The sequence below is a fragment of the Ixodes scapularis genome, unplaced genomic scaffold, assembly GCF_016920785.2.
Source record: "Ixodes scapularis isolate PalLabHiFi unplaced genomic scaffold, ASM1692078v2 PGA_scaffold10__122_contigs__length_95168666, whole genome shotgun sequence".
NCBI lineage: Eukaryota > Metazoa > Arthropoda > Arachnida > Ixodida > Ixodidae > Ixodes > Ixodes scapularis.
Window position 1 is genome coordinate 58,905,038 of NW_024609836.1, and position 19,818 is coordinate 58,924,855.

The 19,818-nt window shown below is 49.3% G+C and overlaps 1 long non-coding RNA gene and 2 other non-coding genes across 3 annotated transcripts; all 3 read right to left on the reverse strand.

Annotated features, from left to right (window-relative positions):
* Positions 1-9,435: 9,435 nt before the first annotated feature.
* On the reverse strand, positions 9,436-17,255 carry LOC121047007. The gene is made up of 2 exons (XR_005798397.1): positions 17,145-17,255; positions 9,436-10,147 (listed from the first exon to the last, which is right to left on the reverse strand). It is a non-coding gene; the product is annotated as an uncharacterized LOC121047007 (long non-coding RNA).
* Positions 10,333-10,520, reverse strand: LOC115329530. The gene has a single exon (XR_003920121.2). It is a non-coding gene; the product is annotated as a U2 spliceosomal RNA (small nuclear RNA).
* On the reverse strand, positions 14,832-15,027 carry LOC115329533. Its single transcript, XR_003920123.2, has one exon. It is a non-coding gene; the product is annotated as a U2 spliceosomal RNA (small nuclear RNA).
* Positions 17,256-19,818: the final 2,563 nt, after the last annotated feature.

Here is a 19,818-nt window from a genome sequence, read left to right on the forward strand (position 1 = left end):
ACGAAATCAACACCCAATCTGCGTTTGCTGTGTCGTTGACGTCACTTCCCTCTCCCTAGTCTCCTGGGAGTGCAAAAAGCGCAACATAGCCCCCCTGGGGTTTTTAACGTGCATCACGCAGTAGTGATCCCACGAACGCGTGCCGGTACGAAACTCATCCAGATCGAAACGGGCGGGGGCGGCGGGGATCGAACCCAGGAGGTTCCCAGCGCAAGCTTTCGCTCCAAACAGAGAACGACACGCTTTGTTTTATTTATACGCTACCGGTCTACGGGCGTCGCAAATCTATCCCCCTCTTGTCCGTTATGTTGGATCAATCGGAGCGCCCCCTATATTCGCTGAAACTCCTCAATATCCCCCATGCTGGAGAGCGTCGACGCCGTGTTCGCGCTAACAGTGCCCGACAGTGCACTAAATACACGTACGAAGCGGATTTAACACCGTTTTTCATACCACGAATTTCAAATAAAAATACTGTAACTGACCAATTATTTTGTCTGTGTGACTGAGAAATGTTCCAATGTGCCTAATACGTACAAATTATTAGTGATATTCGCTATTATAATCGAGCGCAGAGAGAAAATACACTCGCTTTTTCCCATAGAAATGCATTACCGGAATTCAATTTCTGACTGCTTGCGTCTGCTTCAAATAGCAACAGCACACTAGCGCCAGCTGAGCCTTTAGCGTTTATTGTAATAACTCTATGCGCACAACCAACGCAGCGACTGGCAGAAGATCCCCGATGCAAAGGACCCGTTTGCCGCTAGGGGCGCCCCGGTCGGGGCTTGAATTAGGGTAAGCTCGCTCTCACCACCTGTGGCCAACGCTGTACAAAATCGGACGAGGATGGAGGAATGGAGAAAAAAAGGGTTACCATCACAAAAAGGAGATTGGAAAACTGGTGGATAGAGTCTAGGGAAAATGAAACAAGGACGAACAATTAGCACAGCTGGGGGTCAGGAGGGACAAAGAATATTAGGACCCCCTCCCGCGTGGCTCCGGCCCAAAGTATCACACCTGTCCCCCAGTGGGTGAGTTCAACTTCAAAAATTGTTTTCTCGCTTTAAAGAAGTGCGGGAAGTGCGTAAACAATTTTTGCGCACTTCCCACAAATGTTTTATCGTCAACGACAGTTGAAAAGTATTACGCACTGCCTCGGGTGCTTTGACCTTACGCACTATAGCGTCACAGGAGCGAGTATTTCAACAAAACTTTCAATGGATCACTTTTGTGGCATCACGACGAACACACTTTCACCATGAAATCATAACAAATAATGATTGATGATGAAATTGATTGGGTCCCAACAGTATACAGCCACATTGTTTAGGTTGCAAATCAACTGGGCGTCATTCATGCGATGTGTTTACTTACACGTTCGAATATTTTGAGAATGAGCAGCCGAAAAGCGCAGTCTGCAGGCTGCTTCCTGGAGTGGCCTGATATCTCCCCAACTCGGGAAAGGGCAGGGGGAGAAAGGGGTGGATGTTGTGGGAAGGTGATCATATTTATTCTCACTCAGGACAGTCGCCGGTCGTTAAAAAGTCGACTCGCTCATAACGGGAAAGCCTATGGGGCCACATCTATAGTAACCATGAGTAAAATGTGGTATACAGCTATGTTACTGAGAAGTTGCGATGGTGCAAACGATGGGGTGTTGTGGAGGAAAGTGAAGCAAAGACCTATCTTACGATTGTGCCATCTTCATTAGAAGCAAGATTTTAGGTTTGCTTCTTCAACTCCTCCTGACGCCAATCTTTCCAATTTCGGGTAAATCCGGGACAGCGTTGATCACGCAAGCCCGCGCTAATATTTAAAGGTCTTTATCAAGTTATCACACAGTCATCAAGCAGAGGTAAGGACGAATAAATACGCAAAAGAGTCCAAAATGGGATGAACAACCTATGAGAGGAGATGTGTTTCAAACAGTAATGAAGAGATTAGGGAAAGCCACTTGATTTATAAGTTTAGAAAATAAAAGTATTATCAACGACCTGAACCCTTTATTGCGCAAGCCAATTCTTGTGCAGACACGGGAATGGTTCCAGCAGCCGCGCGATGCCAGAAAGCGGCTGCTGGAACGAACCCAGCATACCAAGACCCCTCGCTCTCCACCGACCGAGCGGCCTCGGACCTGCAGCTCATGGAAAAAAGCGTTCGGTCGCGCTGGCTTCCTCAATCTCGCGGATTGAGCGTGCCTGCGTCAACGAGGGAAGACACCCGGACGTCTCAAGGTCGTTGTTGCGCTCGCAGCTAGCCGCTCATTTCGCGGTTTTTGAGGATTATCCCTACAGAAAAAGCCGACACAAAACGAGCTCCTGCCGTCACGTGATTTTTGGGAGAGGGTGAAAAGAGAAGGGCGCGAGGGCCATTTTCCTACCTTGCGGAAAATGGGTTCGTTGGTCGGTCTTTAAACAAAAATTACTCTGATTAAACTTTCAGAATCAAAAGACGATCAATCGTTCTTCCAAACCCACCATATTTTGTATTTTTACTTGGACCACCTCAGGGTGGAATAAACGACTGTTCATGCGTCAAAACGCACTTTTTGGCAACTTCAGGATTTTTTTTTTTTACTCCAAGATGTTTAATTGAGTGGTTTAAAATATTTGTATAGGTTATACACCTAGAGGGCAACCAGTAAAAAGTTATATTAGGTCCCGGGAGCAATTATATATATTTTTTAATAAAATGACAAAAATGTGTATTTTTGAATAAAATTATGTATTTTAAAAAAAAAAATATTTCAATTAAACAAAACTGCACAAACTCGACCACATTATAAGCCGACAACCGTGCAAATTAAAGAAAAGAATATTGTTGGATGTTTCATAAAAAAAAGCTGATTTTTCGTAAATTATTGAGTGATGCCTAGTTTCACGCTGTTTTCAAAACTTAAAATCGCACTCAAGTCATCACAAATTTTTTTTCGTCAAAACTATTTTAGGGTATGGCTACGGACATTGTGACCGAAGCCCATGAATTTTTTTTTAGAAATCAGAGGTGGTCGAGCGCAACGTCTGGGACGTTTCACGTGGAATGACCCTTCTTCGAGCGGTCCTTGACTATTTGTCGTCATCAAGAAGAATCGCATCCCAACTATGATGTATACTTACTCCCCTCCCTTCCTCACCTCTGTCCCTCTTTCACCCCACTTCCCAGCAGGGTGATACAGCTGTCCCCTCTCCTGGGAGGCTAACCTATCACCCGGCATCCCACCTCTTCTTTTGGATTATTTTATTAAAACAACATCACCACCACCACCTGAGCGTTCGTTTTCAATTGTAACTGCCAACGTTTTTCGAGCCCTGTTTGAAAGATGTCCTGTTCCCGTCCTCGTCCTCGCTGTTTTGTACTTTCAAGTTTTGTATCTATTAACCAACACGCACCGTTGCACCAAGATTTCGAACCAAGAAACTAACTTCAAAAGTACCCACAAGATGGCAGCACTTTCCAGATCTGGTATTTCCTTTCACGCGCAAAGTTTCAAACAAGGGTTCCGTTCTCAGCGGAGACTGATGTTGCCAAAAGTGGACCCTCCCGACGATCTCGGAGGCCATGACTATGGCGGTATAGCCAGCATAGCCGCATAGCCATGCCATGATTAAGAGCATGGCATCCAAGATTTCCAAGATTTCGAACCGAAAGACACCTCCCATAAGTGGTATTTAGGGTGGTATTTCCTTTTGGGCACGAAGTTTCAAACAAGGGTTCCGTTCTCATCTGAGACTGATGTTGCCAAAAGTGGACGCTCCCGACGATCTTGGAGGCCATGACTATGGCGGCATAGCCATGACCAAGAGCATAGCATCCAAGATTTCGAACCGAGAGACTTAACTTCAAATCACAGTGCTTCAAATGTACCCACTAGATGGCAGCACCTCCCAGAGGTGGTATTTCCTTCCTGGCGCGAAGTTTCAAAAAAGGGTTCCGTTCTCATCGAAGACTGATGGTGCCAAAAGTGAACCCTCGTTTGAAGCGGGAGTCTTCTCGACAGATGATTCGCGTAGCGTCTTAGCCTTTTGTAGACAAGCGCTATCGACCAAAGAGAAAGCTTTTACCTTTCAGCCACTCTGCAATTGAGTAATTTATTCGTAAGAGCCTCACGAACTACTGACGAATTAGTGGCCTCGATGGTGTTCATGTAACCACGGGATGTTGTTCGCTCAACTTACGCACAGACCGAAGGTCAAGAGAGATATATGTATTCAGTTTTATAAACTCAGCTAGGTGGCGCAAGTTCCGATAGATTTGAAAAAGCGGAGCTGGGCTTTTTATTTGTTTATCCATATAATATAGAACTAACTTCAAAAATTCCCGATAGATGGCAGCACCTCCTCGAGTACGCATATCTCTATCGATTGTAAATGTGAACGAATGGATACAGTTCGACATATAATAAATCGGGCGGTAATCTGCGCCACCTTCCTTCTATGTATAGAAAAAATACTGATTTAATTAGAACACTTCCTCCAGAGTTCAGACGCGTTTATTTCAACATTTTCTTTTCTTTGTATGCGTATTTTCTAGGTACACAGGCCGGGAAAACTACGATTTTGCATGCGTGGGCTTCATTTTGCAGACAAACCGGGACTGCGTGCTGCAACGCCACAGGGCAACCGCAGAGCACCTGCCGTTGTACAGCTGAAATTTCATTTAAACCTTACCCCGGGATAAACCTTTTTAGACACGCTTTTCGCGGTTTTTGTCCTTTAAGTTATTCTCCTCAAGCACTGTAACTTATGGTGAATTCCACTCGTAGATCTGGAGCGCTTTCCAAAATCCGCGAGGGAGGCAAAATTCCGCTCCGTGGGACCCGCTCCGAATCGACGAGGGGAAGATAAACTTGCATTTTTGGAGCGACCTCCCCCACACCCCTTCCACCCCTTCTCCCTCCGCCGTACAAAATGGCCGCTGCTTGAACTTGACCAGCCCACCAACGCCTCAGCCGGCGGATCTTTCCAACGACCAGTGACGACTGTCACTGCTTAGCTGCAGAAGTAACACGCGAAACAGGCCGGGCGAAATTATACGTACCGCGGCACCCATGTCACAAATAACGAAGACGTCCGCGTTCGGCACCGTCACATACCTTTCGGCCGCCTCGAAGCGGCGGGCCCGGGCACGGACAGGGATTGCCAGCGTGGAGTTCAGATTTGTAGTACGACTTCAATAAACACAGATGTAACAAACCATCACTTGCGCGGTCGTTGCCTAACCACTTCTTGCTTTATTTCACGGGAAAACGCCGACGGAATGCAGCGTAAAAAGGTAAACAATCACTGGCTGCAGAATGAATAGGCCTAACCTTGCGTCTGCCTCCGGCTTCTCTGTTGTTCTTTTTCTCGTTCTCCCTCTCACAATCACAGACGTCAGCGCTTACGATTTGCCACGCTCCACATTCCCGACTTTTTATCCCTGATCTACGCGAGGTAGAAGCGTTCGAGCCGTCACAATCCAGAGTAAACAACCGACGCACCCGAACAGATCCGACTCCACGACCCGACCGGCCCGCCGGGCCCGCCGATCTCTCCAACCTCGCCGCGCAGGCGCACCGCCGATTTAGACGGAAGTCACGTGGGCCGCTCTGTCAGCTTCCGGAGAGATCCGTGAAACCTCGCAGAGCAAGTTCGGCGGAGTTTGGGGCGCTCCGTGGAGCGGGCGCTGCCAGAGATCTACGAGCGGAAGATGACCAACTTGAGCCAGATCTGCGAGCGGAATATGCGCGCTCCAAATGGAGCGCTTTTGGAGCGCTCGAGATCTGCGAGCGGAATTCTCCATTAATTCGTTCGTTTTCAATTGTAACTGCCAACGTTTTTCGAGCCCTGTTTGAAAGATGTCCTGTTCCCGTCCTCGTCCTCGCTGTTTTGTACTTTCAAGTTTTGTATCTATTAACCAACACGCTCGTTTTCAATTAGAAATCCCTCCTTGCACCGCTGCACCAAGATTTTGAACCAAGAAACTAACTTGAAAAATACCCACAAGATGGCAGCACTTTCCAGATCTGGTATTTCCTTTCTCGCGCGAAGTTTCAAACAAGGGTTCCGTTCTCAGCGGAGACTGATGTTGCCAAAAGTGGACCCTCCCGACGATCTCGGAGGCCATGACTATGGCGGCATAGCCAGCATAGCCGCATAGCCATGATTAAGAGCATGGCATCCAAGATTTCCAAGATTTCGAACCGAAAGACTAACTTCAAATGTACCCACTATATGGCAGCACCTCCCATAAGTGGTATTTAGGGTACTATTTCCTTTTGGGCACGAAGTTTCAAACAAGGGTTCCGTTCTCATCTGAGACTGATGTTGCCAAAAGTGGACCCTCCCGACGATCTTGGAGGCCATGACTATGGCGGCATAGCCATGACCAAGAGCATAGCATCCAAGATTTCGAACAGAGAGACTAACTTCAAATCACAGTGCTTCAAATGTACCCACTAGATGGCAGCACCTCCCAGAGGTGGTATTTCCTTCTTGGCGCGAAGTTTCAAAAAAGGGTTCCTGATGGTGCCAAAAGTGAACCCTCGTTTGAAGCGGGAGTCTTCTCAACAGATGATTCGCGTAGCGTCTTAGCCTTTTGTAGACAAGCGCTATCGACCAAAGAGAAAGCTTTTACCTTTCAGCCACTCTGCAATTGAGTAATTTATTCGTAAGAACCTCACGAACTACTGACGAATTAGTGGCCTCGATGGTGTTCATGTAACCACGGGATGTTGTTCGCTCGACTTACGCACAGACCGAAGGGCAAGAGCGGCAATATGTATTCAGTTTTATAAACTCAGCTAGGTGGCGCAAGTTCCGACAGATTCGAAAAGCGGAGCTGGGCTTTTTATTTGTTTATCCATATAATATAGAACTAACTTCAAAAATTCCCGATAGATGGCAGCACCTCCTGGAGTACGCATATCTCTATCGATTGTAAATGTGAACGAATGGATACAGTTCGACATATAATAAATCGGGCGGTAATCTGCGCCACCTTCCTTCTATGTATAGAAAAAATACTGATTTAATTAGAACACTTCCTTCAGAGTTCAGACGCGTTTATTTCAACATTTTCTTTTCTTTGTATGCGTATTTTCTAGGTACACAGGCCGGGAAAACTACGATTTTGCATGCGTGGGCTTCATTTTGCAGACAAACCGGGACTGCGTGCTGCAACGCCACAGGGCAACCGCAGAGCACCTGCCGTTGTACAGCTGAAATTTCATTTAAACCTTACCCCGGGATAAACCTTTTTGGACACGCTTTTCGCGGTTTTTGTCCTTTAAGTTATTCTCCTCAAGCACTGTAACTTAATTAGCACACTCCATTTCCACGAATATAAATCACTGCTTTAGGTCAAGGGGTAATTTGTGCAGAAAATGTTTATAGCGTTGCTTAAAAGCATCTTCATATACTTTTTCTATGGGACAGATATTAGCTGCTTTGGCATACATGAAGTGAATTAAAATAAAATCCAAGACTTCGATGGTATGCAAAACAAGTTTGAAGCATGTTTCGCTATTCCCGGCGATTTAATTGTGAAGCTTTATTATCAAAGGGGCAGGCAAGCGAAATGGGCAGAAGTGGTCTTGATATTTTCACGCAGTTGGGAATGATGGGCCATAGTGGGCACTTCCTCCATAAATAGACAATGGTTCATAGACAATCATTTCCCGGCAAAGTGGACCTCCATTTTTGAAGTCTTGCTTATTGAGTTTCCAAATTAGTCTGCTGCAAAGTTACCACGGATGGTGAAGACGACAGAGCCAACACAATGTTGATCCACTGCCACAGTGAGGCAAGGTCATCAGTGTACTTGTTGCTAATTTTGCTGCATATTCCTCCAAAGAGAGCAGAATCATACCATTGTCATCAATTGCAACAACGCAGGAAGATGTATCTTTATTCACCGGACCGCCTACATGAAGTACAACCACCAGAGGATCCAGAGGATCATGCACAGCGTCAGCAAGGTAGAGGCTGTACAGTTCCACACAGTCGTTGGTAAAAAGAGGCTGCCAACGTGACCGGCTCGGACGGCGCATCAGTGCAGCGCTTACGCCGCAGACGAAAAAAAAACACCGCAGGCATAGACTCGAGTTTAAACGGGAGCAACATGTTTGAGGGGTAGGTCTATACTCGTGCAAAGGAGAGCATTGGCTTCAAAGGTGACAGTCAAATAAGTAGGTCTACACCTAGACAGAGATGGGCTTTGCCTTGGAAGGAGACAGTCAGGTACGGGAAAAACAGGGATGTAAATACCGTATGTGTGCTGATGGTATAAGCCGCAATTGCTCTTTGCCCGAGAGCTTGGGAAGGGGAAAAAATAGCGTATAAATGTGCTGTGCTAGCAAATTTTGTGTGTACTCGTGTTTTCCATACGTTTACAACTGTCATTTTGTCCTCTATTCTGTCCTCCATCCGAGAAGGGGAGATGTGGCCAGATAATAAAAGAGGACAAAGTGTACAGGACACATGCTTTGTGTGTAGAGCCCAATGGAACATGGCCTTCTCTCATCCTTTATAGATATTAGTGATGGGGCACAACTTTTTCCAAAACGGGTTTCGGAAAGTTTAGCAAGAACGGCTGAACCTCAATGCATTTCAGATAAGTTTGCATTGTTTCAGTACATTGCAATATTATAAACCACACTAAATAATTACAATTTTAAATATAAATACTCCATTTAACAAAATAGGCTCGTTCAGATCAAACCCGAGATACAGAAAAATAAAATAACATACAACACGACACAAAATATTGAGATTTTGTCACGATGGTTTCAATTTACCAACTTTCATAGTCATGTCGTCACATGACCAAAACAAAGGCAGGTAGGTGAAATCGATGATCACAAATCACAACGCTCGTTTTCATCGCATCGATTGCTCGACAATGTGTGGAGTTCGTTACAAGCGCCGGGAACGCTAGTTTACGTTGACAACACAGGTGGCATGTGGAACTCAGTTGGTCGAACGACTTTTTTACAAAGTCCTGCCCCGGGACTTTTCATCAAAACACATTTTAGAAAAATTCACTGCTTAACTAAAGACGTTTATTGCTTGTGCTTGAAAGTTTGGCACTTTTCACACGGAATGCTTCGCTGACGACCACTGGCAGCGTGTTTCCACAGTGGAAATGAAATCGCCGATTAGTCAACCGTGATTCGTGACCAAAACGTTTTGAGGCCACAGACTGCACCCAGAGCTCCGAGACTTGGACGTGCACAAGCTACCATAGAGCTTTGCTTTTTGAGCTCCTGTAGTCAGTTTGGCCATCACTTCGAGCACGGATCAATACTGTGCTTTATGGGTCAATGCACCTGCAGGCCTCGGCATGGTGTTCTAGGATCTACGAAGACACCCACACACACACACTGCGGGCAACCTGGTATGTCGTGCTATAACGCAGAAAATAAACCAATAACGGGTCGGATTTCAACCTGTATCGAGGTTTAAAGACTTTAAACACTCGCAACGTCCACAAAACCAAAATGAATGATGCCATGTTGGCTAGATTGCGACAAAACTGCCAAATCTTCAAACAACCGAAATTTCATCCATAGGGTTTTGGAATCTTCTGAAACAATTCAAAACCGAACCCCCTCCAAAGTTTCACCTTATTACTCATAGATATTGGTACATTTGCCAATGCCAACACCTCACAATCACTTCTCAGGAAGCACCAAGCTTTCAACACTGTGACAAGACATCGAAAGACAGGTTGCTGCTGCTTTTGTCACCAACACTGACACCTTACAGGAGCACCACACTTTCAGTGCTGAGACAAAGAAAATCAAATGCACACCACCACTGCTCTTTGTCAATGCTAACATTTCACAGGATTGTGCACCTTTCAACACCGTAAGAAGGCGTTCAAAGGCACACAACTACTGCCGTTGTCGCCAGAGCTGGCACCTCACAGTCATTTCACGGAGCACCAAGACTTCAACACTGCGAAAAGGGCCTTGTTGCAGTGTTTCACGTCGCACCACATCCACACAACTCTGCTGACCACGGAGATTTGGCTTGCCAGAGGTCACAAAGGAATGCCCCTTGAAAACAGCAAGACCTCCTCATCCACGGAGATTTGGCTCGCCAGAGGTCACAAAGGAATGCCCCTTGAAAACAGCAAGACCTTTTCATCACTCACCAGGATCCTGTTCAGATTGAGCGAAGAGCACAGATATTATGAGACTTCCAATATATCAATCATTCCGCATCATTCACGGCGCACTGGCCTCAGTCGCACACCAGAGTGCGATCATGCAGAGAATGCGTCAGCAGCACTGGAACGGTGTGAGATATGTGATTCTTCCTTTGGATTTATAGATTTCCCCCCGTGAGGGGGTGGGCCGATCCCGGAGGCAGTGCAATACCGGGCCAACCCGTGGCATAGGTGAGGTAAACCTCAAGCACTACGCCGCATTCCAAAAATAAGATTAATATCTTGGGTCCAAATAGGACCCGTATCAGATATTAAGCTGATAAGAACAGAGATTTTATTGCATGTTATTTACATATACAGGGAGTATGGGAAGCTGTACAAGTCGTAATGTTAGTGGGAATTTTATACATTGGCTAGCTAGGGAAATTATACACAGGTTATAAGAGAGAAGAAGAAAAAAAAGATGCTAATACAATGCTAAAAAGAAGAAAATATACATATTCTAAAGGCGCTTCCCAGCAATGTGACTAGCATATATGTCCCTGGAGCTTGCTATCGTCTCACTCACAATGAGTTTCTTCATTAGTCGTAAGTATGATTTGCTGCATAGTCTCCTGAGGGTGGCATCATTGTCTGGGTCCCAGGACCCTAACGCACCCACGATTACGGCAGCAACAGTCACGCGCTGGTAGCGGCGGCACAGGTACTGCTTGATGGCCTCATATTTCTCAATTTTCTGTTGCCGCGCCTCCAGCAGCGCTGCACGTCTGTTGTCAAAGGGGCAGGTGACGTCAATGATAATGGCCTCCTCACCCCTCGCCAGCACTAGGTCTGGACGCAGGCTTGACTCCCCGACCGGCTGGTTTTCATGCGTCACCGTGAACTTGGGCGTCGCTGCTGCCTTGATGCGGTTCACGATGTTGTTGTGACGCCGCGTCAGGGCCTGGCTCTGGACCATGCAGTGGCAGACGACGTGTGGCAAGGTTTCTTGCTGGTAGCCACACGCCCTGCATCGTTGGTCGACGGCCGAGGCCCATGGACGCGCTCCGTTGAGTGGCAGCAGGTTGAGACGTGCCCGGTGGATGAACCGCCAGTCGGTGAAACGGGTGTATCGCCCCGACCGCATGAAGTGAGAGCTGGCGCGATCAGCGGCGACACACTCCATCGCCTTTCCCTGGCTGGGTTGTTGGTGCAGCGCTCTGTCGTTTGCTGCTGTCGAGATGCCTCGGAGTGTCCGGATCACCTTGTGGCGATGCTTGGGGGAGATGGTAGTTCCCCCACAGGCGATCCTGGCTCCTTCAGGCACCAGCTCCCAGGTCACGCCGGCGCGTCGGGAGGCTTTGCGGGCCTCTGTCCACACCGACTGGAGCTGCGTTGACGTTGCTCTGAAGTCGCCTTCGGTGTCTCCGGATAGGTAGGCCGCCACGTCTTCTGCTGCAACTGGTCTCCTGAGCCGCTTCTCCGTCACCCTGGTCACCGCCTGCAGTGCCAGGTCACGTACCTCGCTGTCTGGCGACGAGAGCAGCTTGAACGCACCATCAATGCGGCACGCGTCGCTGATGTCGGCTGCTTCCGGGATCCCTGCGACTCCTGCACCTGCACTCCCGTAGAGGTACTTGTTTGAGGAGTTTGCTGGCAGGTACAGCGTTCGTTTGATGAGGGGTCGCAGGGTGTCGTCCAGGCGGCGCCATTCTTCCTTTCCCACAGCCCCAACTCGCATGGCGAAGTTCAGGGCCGGGTAGAGGAATGTTTTTATGGCGTCCAGCCTCTGCCAGGGAGCCAGCATTGAGGACAGCAGGCATCTCCCCAGGGCGATCGCGTCGTCCACGCAGGCGGTGTCGGGCAGGACCCTGTAGCCCACGGGGCGGCCCAGGAAAGTGTGCGCCTCGAAGTCGGTCATGTGGGGGATTTCTGCTTCCCCGATGCAGAATGTTGTAGGCCTCGTGCCCACAGGCTGCCGCCCCGTCAGGTGAAGGGTCCGACACTTAGATGGGTTCAGCTGGAGCCCGAGCCCGGAGGACAGCGCGGTGACGACGTTGATCCTTGTTTGCAGCTCGGCAGGGCTGCCTCCCATGGGGGTGAGGTCGTCGGCGTAGGCCAGGATCTTGTGTTGCCGTTGGCCTCCCTGCACCGCCCGGATCACTGGGTCTAGCACGAGGTTGAAAAGGAGCCCGCTGAGCGGGCAGCCCTGCCGGATCCCTGCTTTGATGGCGACCGGCTCTGTTGTGCCTCCCTCGCTGATGATGGCCGTCGTGTTGTCCTCGTACAGGTCCTGGATGATGCTGGCGAAGGCGTCCCCAGTGCCCGCACCTCGAACCGAGTCGACGAGTGCGTTGTGGGCCACTGACCCGAAGGCGTTGGCGTAGTCGAGGAACGCCACGCACAGGTCACCACCACCTGTTCGCGCCGCGTCAAGGCGCTCCTGCAGCACGAAGTTGTGTTCAAACACACCGTCGTGCGGCAGGAACCCCTTTTGGCATTGCGACAGGATCCCGTGATCGCACAACCACCCCTGCAGCCGGGATGCCAGGCATCCAGCATACAGTTTGGCAATCGTGTTACCAAGGGATATGGGGCGCCAGTTTGTGGGGTCCCTCTTCTCGCCTTTTTTGTGGATGAGCACCGTACGGGACGCCTTCCAGCATGCAGGAACTCGCCGGTGTCGTAGGCAACAGTTGAAGACAGCCGCTAGGAAGCTCCCCTCCGGATCCACGGTCCTCCAGTGGTGGTAGGTGAGCCGGTCGCCACCAGGAGCAGTGTTCTCACACCGCCGCAGCCGCGCCGCCACCTCATCCTCCGTGAATGCCGCCAGGCTCAGCTCACCAGGGGCAGGCATCCGCCGTGTTAGAAGCGTCGTGTCGGCCTCCTTCGGTGCCCAGACGGTGCTGAAATACGCCTCTAGTTCGTCTGGTGGGATGGGGCACAGTGTTGAGGGGCCCTCCGCAATCAGTCGTACCGCACGGCGGCGGTTGCGGCGGTAGAGAGACTGGATTTGCTGGGCGTTCTGCGGGTTGACCTCTCGCCGCGGTCGTCCGTCAGCAGTGGCACCAGGCAATTTCACTGTGGTGGCTATCACGCTGATGGCATCGTCCAGGATGCTCCCGAACTCGGCCCAGTTGTCTGCATTAGGGGCCCTTGTCAGTAGTCGCCGGAGTTTTTTGGTGTGCTCGGCGAGCACTGAGCTGTCATCTTCTAGTTTGGCAGGTGCAGTCTCCACGGCGTCCTCCTGCTGGTCGCTGTTCTGCAGGCTCCCTCCTTGGCTGGGACAGTCCTGGGTGAATAGGCGAGATGGAGTGGCCATCGCGTCCATCGGACTTTCCGCCAGGGTAGAGGGGGTCTCGCCTGTCGCCTGGGTGATGGGGGTGCTCACGAGGGTGGCTCTGGTGTTGTAGTCCTCGGGGGTGGGGGTGCCGAGCAGGCGACTCTCCTCCGAGCCGTCCCCACGCACTGGACTGGTGCATGGCAGAGGTTGCTCGAGCGTCTTAGGCTCGCCGCTTACTGCCGAGGCAGCTGGCGTTGCAGGTGGTTGTTGCGCCTCTTCCATGGGGGTAGTGCTTGCCTGGGAGCTGGCTGAAGGGCTTTCTGCCAGAGCAGAAGGGGTCTCGCCTGTCGCCTGAATGATGGGGCTGCTTGCGAGGGTGCCTTTGGTGCTCTGGTCCTCGGGGGTGGGGGTGGCAAGCCGGCGGCTCTGCTCCGAGTCGGCACCATGTACTGGGCTGGTACATGGCGGAGGTTGTTGGTTGAGCTCCCCAGGCTCGCTGCTTACTGCCGAGGCAGCTGGTGTTGCAGGCGGTTGCTGCGCCTCTTCCGTGGGGGTGGTGCTTGCCTGGGAGCTGGCTGCTCGCAGTTGCTTCGCCTCCTCTTTGCCGTGCCACTGCAAGTGGTTGTGTAGCCCTTTCCTGGAGGGGAAGGACTGTGGACACTTGTTGCACTGATACCGCTGCTGAGTGGGTTGAGCAGCTGCTCTGCCATTTGCCAGGCATGGGTGTGATGTCGGCCTTGTCCCCAGCGTAGCCCCACATAAGGTGCAGAGGTTGACCGTGCGGCGAATCCGCATGCCGTGGTCTCCCTCAAGGTGCCGCTGTAGGGATTGTCGTTTTGCAGTCCAGGCAGCCGCAGTGTAAGCAGCTGAGCAGCCTTCCTCTGGGCACTTGAAGACGTGTGGAGCCGGGAAGGAGACGAAAAGCATCTCTCCATCCCGGCGCGGCTGCTGACCTTCACTGAGCACCGATTGGGGTGGGCCTGGGGGGTTCGGTGCCGTTGGCGTCCGAGGCGATGGTACCGGGATGCCACTGCTGCGTCTCCTCGTTCCCGACATCTGGTTGGGCGGCATCGTTGGACTGCAGGCTGCAGGGTCTGCCATGGTGGGGCAGGTCCCCCATCCAGCTCCTGGTTGACCGGGTAAGTCTCAGGGGCAGGTTCCCAGAGGCAGGTTCCCAGTGGCAGGTTCCCAGTGGCAGGTTCCCAGTGGCAGGTTCCCAGTGGCAGGTTCCCAGTGGCAGGTTCCCAGTGGCAGGTTCCCAGTGGCAGGTTCCCAGCGGCAGGTTCCCAGTGGCAGGGTCCCAGTGGCAGGGTTCCAGTGGCAGGGTTCCAGTGGCAGATCCGAGTGGCAGGTCCGAGTGGCAGGTACCAGTGGCAGAGGCAGGTCCCAGTGGCAGAGGCAGGTCCCAGTGGCAGAGGCTGATGCAGGTCCCGGAGGCAGTGCAATGCTGGGCCAACCCGTGGCACCGATGAGGTAAAGCTCAGGCCAACGATGTTTCCACAAAGCAATAATTCTTCCGTGGAGGCCGCAAACGTGCTGAAGACTCAAAGGTAGTGCACTGTGATCGTACGCACTACACTTTGATCTTAGCCAAAAGGCCGAGAAGCGATACCCCCAATTGGCTTTTAATTTCAAGTCCTTCAGGGCTTGAACCCCAAGAGCACATACCACCCCGCAAAAAGGTAAACAAACGCGCATGGCTTCCCAGCGCCAAAGTGGACACCGGTACGCTTTTCCCATGTGACGTCGATCCAAATACAACTCTCCTATAGTGTACAATCTCGAAATGTCTCAATTAATGAGGAATTAATTGAAATAAGCCCTCTAGACACGACGTCGACGTCGTACGAGAGACCTCATCGCCATCTCTCGACTCGCCAACTAACTCAAAAGGTGCACCGCAAATCACAGGAAACCCACATAAAACTGCGAGCAAAACAATTCGGAATAACATATGAAGCACTATAAAAATCAAACGCAACATGTATTCGACAGGTTCAAAATCCGGATGTCTCAAAGTGCTTCCGGCGAAACGTCGTCTGCTATCACAAATGGCAGACGATCACGTTCGACCACGAACCACCACAAACCGAGAGCACGACTGCAAAATACTAATACTTGAGAAAAGATCTAGTAAGATACATCAAGGGGAAAACACACAAATTAAGTGAACTGAGGATCCCGAAGTTGACGGAAAGCTTCTGCCCCCAAAAAGTAGTCACTCCACGTCCAAGTAACTTTTATAACGAGAACTTTGAATAAAGTACGAGAACTTTAAATAAAGTATTTCGAACATTTTCGTGCAATGCAGATGTGGCGAGACATGTGCATCCAATTTGAGAACGTCGAAGCGTCGGTATCGCAACTGAGAAACGAGTGAAACCTGCTTGATCGAGAAGAGCACTCGTGAAAGCCCGTGAAGACGCCGCCGACGCCGCCTTGACGACGCGGACTCCTGTTCCAAGACGGTTGTGAGTGGCTTGCGCGAGATGGCGCCAGCGTCGTTTCGGCGCTGGCACCATCTCTATAGCGAAGATACGGAAGAGCAAGTCTCAGTTAAGAAGAAAGTTAAGGCCACAGAAAGAGATCGGTGGCTAGAGGGAATGCAGACAAAGACTGCTCTGGAAAGCTATAGATTAAACAAAAGAGTTATTGCCAAAGAAAGCATTTATGACAATTCTAGGGGAAGCTCATTGCTGTTTGAGGCAAGAACGGGTGTTCTGCGAACCAGAACATACAGAGTGAAGTACCAGGAAATTGATACAGTGTGCACTGCTTGTGGAGAGGAGGACGAGACGGCTGAGCACTTGATACTCTACTGTAAAGGGCTTCACCCTATGCCTACCGAAGACAACATAGATTTAATAAAGTCATTGGGTTTTAGAGACAGCGAAGGGAGAGTGGATTTCAAGACTGTAGAGATTACCAAGCAAAGATTAAGTGAATGGTGGCAGAAATCGAGAGAAAACTAGGTATTTTCTTAATCACTGATGGCAAGGGGGTTTCATAGCCTCACTTTCTTTGCACTGCGGAGTGAATATAGATTTCACATTTAAATATTCTAAGCTTAAATGGTAAAACAAAATGGCTAGGTGGCGTAAGCTACCGCCCGATCCAAAGGGCTCAGCCGTATTCATCCATCCATCCATCCATCGCTTTAGTTCGCAGCTCATTCACTAGATGGCCCTAGTCCCCCATTCAGTCCAGATTCTTCCGACTAATTTTAAAAGGCGGGTAAATCGCTTTAAATTGCGGAAACAGAATTGTCACGTGCAGAAAAACACACCTACGTTTCAGCCTAAACGTCGATGAAACTTAAAAGTGACACGCAGTCTAGCCGACGAAGGAAGTGACGGTTTCCGAACACGAGCGCGTGCACAAAGAAAGAACGCAATTTCGGCAGAACACCAAAACCACGCTGAAAAACAAACAAGAAACCCGACATCTCGAAAAAGCGTGCGTGAGGCAACAAAAACGCTCGCATTCTGACGTTACCGGGTACACGAAAGTACGGCTGACGGACGGCCATGGCGACAAGGAATGACTGTCATTAGGCCTACCTGTCATCATCCCACCGATCAAACAGAGACGATAACGTCATTAAAGGGTCCAACCGCATCGTTGAACATAAACCACTGACAGCCGCAAAACATGTACACACCACCCGGTTCGCGACATTTGAACCATATCACACGCGTTACAGCCATACCGAAATAGGGGTACTCACACGGGGTTAAACGACGCAGAAAACCTGACGAAGAAAGACAAATGAAGGAGCTGCCGATTAAAACTTAAAACTCCGCAAGGAGGCGTCCGGAAACGAAAGAACAAAAAAGAAAGAAAAGCGCCTGCACGTGGGCAAGGGGGGTTAAAGTGCAAGAGAAGCTAGAAGGGAGGGCAGTTCCTGTCTGGCTGACAGCATTTCTGTTTGTTTGTTTTGTTGGTTTTTTTTAGCAAATCCACGCATAGAAAAAAAAACGGGGAGAGGGTGTTGTTCCGCTTAGAGTGCCTTCATGGGCTTGGCTTATCTTTTCGTCCGACTGAGGGGCTTATCTTTTCGTCCGGCCTTGGGAGCGCGCTACGGGCGTTCGGGAAGTTTGGGACTGGGGCGACTGCGGGACGGACTGCTTGCGCGTGCGTGTGTATGTACGCAGGCGTGTTTGTGTACGGGTACGCGCTGGCCTGGTTCGCCTAGGGTGCCTGCATGTGCGCTGTGAAGGCTCCCTAGGTTCGCCCAGAGGTTTCGCGTTTTTGCCAGGGGCGAGGCGGGCGAAGGTGTGTCCTTTATGAAGGCTCCCTAGTCCCGGCGTTTCGCTCGGGGACGGTCGCTCTGCCATCGGCGGACTCTACGGCGTCACAGTGAGAATTCGATTGCGGGCGCATATGTGCTAGCAAAAGAAGGAAATTAATCCTGATAACACACGAACGACGCGAACACTTTGACCATTTTGTCGCCGAGATTAAAAAGCCCGTGCGTCTACTTTCCTGGGCAACACTAGAAAGCCAGTGAATGACGATGCCGAAACATGCTTAAACCGACAAACGCAGTCCGAGTTGTGCAAAACGTCAATCTTGCATTGCTTAATGTTGCAACTCAGACTGCGTTTTTTTTTGTCTAGACATATGTTTCGGTATCGTCATATCGCTGAGCTGCCTCCGTAAGTTGCGATAATTGGCTCTCCGGGAGTTGTACGGGAAAATAGTCGCCCGGGATATTTTCAGAGTGAGCAGCACTCAACCAACTCTTCTGGTTCGCTGCTTAGGTTTTTGCTTCTGGTTATTCCGAAAGATAATTTTTACCATACAACGATTACTTTAACCCAATTCTGGGGCAGAAGGAGAAAAAAAATTTTTTGACAGTAGTAGAAAAATAAACAGGAACAGACAATGTCTCACTTCCCCAAAGAGGGGATTGCGCCCGTCGTCCTGTCTTCTTCGGTTGTGATCACTTATTTCTTGTAACCGATGACTTCGGCCCTGGAGACAGCATGTTATTAGATGGAACGTAATTTGGCCGAACACGAATAGGCCTCCTGCATTGGGCCCAGGGGCGGATTTAGAGGGGGGGTCCGGATGTCCTGACCCCCCTCTTGATTTCTGCATGTGTAAAATTTAGGGCGTAAAATAAAGGAGAAGGGGAGGGGGTTCCTAAACATATGGTACGCTGACCAACACCTGACTACCCCCCTCAGGAAATTCCTGGTTCGGCGACGGAGCCATAAAGTGCCCGGTCGCAGATTTTGAGCGCGAGCCCAGAATGAGCCCAGAAAAGTATGGGAAGCGGTAAATGCCTTCACAAACAATAATAATCACGCCACGGAAATACAAACTGTGATTGTCGATGGCAAGCGCGTAAGCGGGCTGGACTTATCTAACGCAATGAAGGAGCATATATTTCGTAGAAGTTGGCGAGTGTACTGCAGATACGCAAGCATAAAACGACACATTTAGCACGACTTCCTTAACGAACTCGATAATGTTATCACCAGTCACCCCACAGGAAATAGAACTACTAATAACAAAAATAACAAAAAAATAATGTAGCTGCTGGCATCGATGACCTTAAACCAGTTCCTATTAAATACGTTTCTCAAGATATTAGCAACGTCCCATCACACATCATAAACTGCATGTTAGAAACGGGTATATTTCCTGAGCAGCTTAAAATTGCCAAAGTTACACCTGTCTACAAAAGGGGCGGGAATGTAAATTATTTGAGGGCGTTATACAAAGCAAACTAGACCAATTTATATCTAAGTATCATGTGATTAACAAATCACAATATGGATTTCAGAAAGGTAAATCCACGGAACAAGCACTCGTGGATGCAAAAGACAAAATAATATACAATATCGTGAATAAACTATATACACTAGGAATTTTTGTTAGACCTAAGTAAAGCATTTGACACTATACAACACGACATACTGTTCAGAAAATTACATACATATGAAATACGTGGAATAGCTTTGGCTCTCGTAAAAAAATTATGTTCAAAATCGATTTCAGTTTGTTAAGATGAATAACATTGTCTCAAGTACATCCGAAATAAACTGCGGAGTTCCACAAGGTTCGATCCTAGGTCCCTTCCTGTTTCTTCTCTATATAAACGATATTACAGCAATTCCGGGATCTCATGAGCTTATTATGTATCCGGATGACACCAGTGTATTCTTCGCAGACTCATCCAAAGCCCAGTTAGAACTCATGACAGCCAGCAAGCTAAAATTAAATACCGAAAAAACTAAGTATATACTATTTGCACCTAAAAACGAACGCGACAGTAACAACTTAGTTATACATTTTAAAGATGAAATTATAGGACGAGTCTACGAACAAAAATTTTTGAGAGTTAGGTCTAATCAAGAGCTAAATTGGAACACACATGTGAATAAATTAAG